At 44.5% G+C, this 3,658-nt stretch overlaps 1 long non-coding RNA gene across 1 annotated transcript; it reads left to right on the top strand.

Annotated features, from left to right (window-relative positions):
* The first annotated feature begins 2,322 nt into the window (after positions 1 to 2,322).
* LOC109367944 lies at positions 2,323 to 3,055 on the top strand. Its single transcript, XR_002115549.1, has 2 exons — positions 2,323 to 2,600; positions 2,799 to 3,055. It is a non-coding gene; the product is annotated as an uncharacterized LOC109367944 (long non-coding RNA).
* The last annotated feature ends 603 nt before the right edge of the window (positions 3,056 to 3,658 follow it).

The raw sequence follows: 3,658 nt of genomic DNA, 5'->3' as shown, positions 1-3,658 counted from the left end.
TTTGATAAAACTGCATTATATTTCATGGCTGGTCACTGTAAGCATCACGCTGAGAAAATCCAATTACACCAACCCACAATTAACTCACACCACAGGTAAAGCCAAAACTCTGCTGGTGCAGCTTGGCCTCAGCACTCCCACAAGAGCTAGACAGTCCCCAGAATGACTTAGTGAATCATAGAATCACAGAATGGCCTGGATTGCAAAGGAGCACAGTGCTCATCCAGTTCCAGCCCCCTGCTGTGTGCAGGTCACTAACCAGCAGACCAGGCTGCCCAGAGCCACATCCAGCCTGGCCTTGAATGCCTGCAGGGATGGGGCATCCACAGCCTCCTTGGGCAACCTGTTCCAGTGCCTCACCACCCTCTGGCTGAAAAACTTCCTCCTAATATCCAATCTAAACCTCCCCTGTCTCAGTTTCAGACCATTCCCCCTTGTCCTATCACTATTCACCCTCATAAACAGTCATAACGAAGGTGACAGTAAAGTTTGCATTGAGCATATGCTGCTGAATTATAAGATCTCTCTTCCCTTGCACTGACATCCTAACATGTTGGCTGTGCTTGTCAAGCCTTCCTTTACATTCATGCATTGATGCTAAACAAAAAAAAAGAAAAAAGATAACTCTGAAATATCTGATTTCCATAAAACCCAGACTATGCTGGTGTTGCACTTAGGGAGATCAGTCCACAGGTCTACATCTGGGGGATCATCTGCACAAGTACCAGCTTCGGGATTCCTTGAGAAATTCAGAACTAGAGAGTGAAAAAGAGAGAAAAAGAGCTTTACAGATGTACTTGCAGCGTCCTTCCCAACATCCGAAGGGCTTTTGATTAGTTATTAGATTAATTTCCTCATTCCACTCTAACTACAATGTATGGAGATTCATTTATTAAAGTTTCTTATTAGACAAAGAATCCTAAACTATTGATGAAAGAAAGACTTTGAGGCCAACTCCTAATGAGAATGTGTCGTCTTTAAACTTCTACTGAACTTCCAGATGTCCTTTGAAGAAGGAAAGTATTTTAAAAAGTTTCCTACAGCAACATAAAACTTTTAGCTTTATACATTTTACAATAAACTCCTAAACCCATGGAGAGATCTGAAAGTATGAAGCAACAAGTCTGCCTATTAAAGCCCCTGTCTTTTGTTGGGTATTTCACTTGCATTAACTGGGAAATTGCCCAGCCCCACTGTCGATAAGATAAACGTGTTCTCCTTGGAAAATGTGACCAGATTTTAATACAGGATTCTTCCTGGTAATTTCTTGTTTCTTTCTAGATATGCTGTAATGGTATCTGCTTTGAAGTTCTTTATCTTGCTTTATCTCTTCTTCTTTAAGGAGCAATTTCTTGCTATCTCTTATGCTGGAACTAGTCTTTACATAGAAGTCTGGAAGTACAAAGAATCAAAGCCGGCCTTGCAGAACTGTGAGATGTGTCTAACAGAATTGTCTGCAGTTGTTCAAAAACAGCAAAACCTTATGCCTGCTTTTCAAGTCTCCTAGACTGTCGATGCACTGAGAAGCCCAGCCTTGGAATGACACCTTGGTTTTGTGTTCAGTTTCTCTGAGCCCAGTCCAAGAATGGCTGAGCATTCTTGATGTGAAGCATCTATAGCTGAAAATGCCATCCATATGGCTGCTGATCACACAGTCAAGCAGCTGCTGGAGAGTAAAACCTGGACCCAAGTGCACCCATAAGGGAAATTCCAGAAGTTCTTGTTTTTGGAGTAGAAATCCAAAATGTTCGCTCAAGCCACTATGCTCCCATTTTTTTAGTGGGAAAACATTGCAAAAGGTGGGTGTCAGTACCTCCCACAAGGCATCAGCAGTGGCATGGCTAGGTGCATCATCAGCCCACACACAGAGCCAGGCTGAAGGGACTATGGCAAGAGACGGGGATCCAGCCCTTCAGATTCCCCAAACTTTCCCCAGGCTTGCAAAACAGGGAAGAGACACACTGAGGCAAGAAGAACTGCATTAAAAGGACATCTCAAGGCCTGCATTTTTGGGAAGGTCACCAATGAGGCTGAGTTAGAAACCTAATGCTCTCAGCACCCCAGTTTAACAAATGGAAAGATGCTGTGCCAGCAGCACCATCCCGCTGGTGAGCACAGCATCCTCCAGTGTGACCTCCTGCTCCCCACCGGCAAGGAGGGAATCAGCCAAGAGGTCTTTTGCCTATCATCAAATTTCAGCATCCCTTCCAAAAGCGTGGTTTTACTACTTCTTCACACACTGGTTTCACACAAACCTCACTCAGGATACCTGACCTCGGCGGGTGCTCCCATGGCAACCAACAGCAGCCTTTGCCTGGGAGCTCCATCACAAGGTAACCCAGGACACAACAACTTGAGGTCTCACACTCTGCTCTTCAGAGTCACCCAACAGCTGGGTAAAAAGGACAGCCCCTGTTGGGTTAAGATGGAGGAAGGAAGAATGCAGGGACAAAGTTGGGTTATTTAAGACCTGTTTTCAGGTGAACAAGGGCTATTGCCTTGCAGCAGTACACTCAGCAGGCTGCTGCCACATCCCACAGTCCCAAAGGCTGCTTGAGCTCTTCCAGCTGTTGACACCCATTTGAAGAGGGAAATGGAAGGTGGGTTATGCAGCCATCATATCAGTATTAGCTACTAATCTAAGTATTAAGAAAACATGACTTTTTGCCATAAAATATTCAGGACAGAACATATACATATGTATTAGTTTTAATCAAACTGAATGTGAAAGTTGTTCTGACTTCAGCTTTTGGAAACTAAAACAAATTTGGCCTGACAGCTGCTACCTGCTTTCTTAGCAGAAAGAAAACAAGAAGCATGGGGAAGAATAAACATTCCACAGGACATCCTTTGGGAACCAGTACCAGATACAGGCTCAGGATGCCAACAGGAATAAAGTCAGCACTGCCAGGTGTGGCTGCTCAGAGCCCTGTGCAACTGACCAGGGAATGGGACTGGAGCATCACAAAGGGTCCCCTTCAACATCAATTACTCTGTAGGAAAGGAATCAGAAAATAGCTGTATACTCTACTAGCTAATAATAGTGTGCTTTTTGTTGGTAAACGTTGTATATGTGTACGTCTATCAGTATAATACTGAGTGGACTCTGACATATCTATATAAGATCATACAACAGAGTCAATCATCTTTATCCCTCTATTTGTGCTATCCAGATGCCAAACTCAGACAACACATCTGGGAGTGGAACTCCTTTTGTATTCCCATCCCAAAATAAAACCTGCCTGTGGCACCTCAGTGTCCTGCTGACACAAACTGGGGCAGATAGGCAGTGCCTCCAGGAAAAAGCCAGGTGAGAGCTGTGGCCCTGAGGGTGCCTGTGAAGCACAATCCCTACAAAGTAAGACCTGTGTGATTCAGGTCATGCCCTACTTACTCAGGGCTGTGCTATGTATCATAATCTGGTTCAACACAGCCAAGAATTTCTCACTTTTCACAGAATCACTAGAATCACTGTGGTTGGAGACCAGTGAGATCACCACGTCCAACCACTGACCCATCACCACCATGTCCATTTTAGGGTCTTACAAACATTCCAATACAGTCTTTGAGCCTTGAATCCTCAACCAGTCACCAACACGTGATCCCAATGTTCTGCAAAGCAAGGCTCAGGCTCATTACAGGGTTATTAACTCCCACG

The sequence above is a fragment of the Meleagris gallopavo genome, chromosome 5 (genome assembly GCF_000146605.3).
Source record: "Meleagris gallopavo isolate NT-WF06-2002-E0010 breed Aviagen turkey brand Nicholas breeding stock chromosome 5, Turkey_5.1, whole genome shotgun sequence".
Classification (NCBI taxonomy): Eukaryota; Metazoa; Chordata; class Aves; order Galliformes; family Phasianidae; genus Meleagris; species Meleagris gallopavo.
Note: the sequence above shows the minus strand (reverse complement) of the source record. Positions and strands in the feature narration are given on the sequence as shown.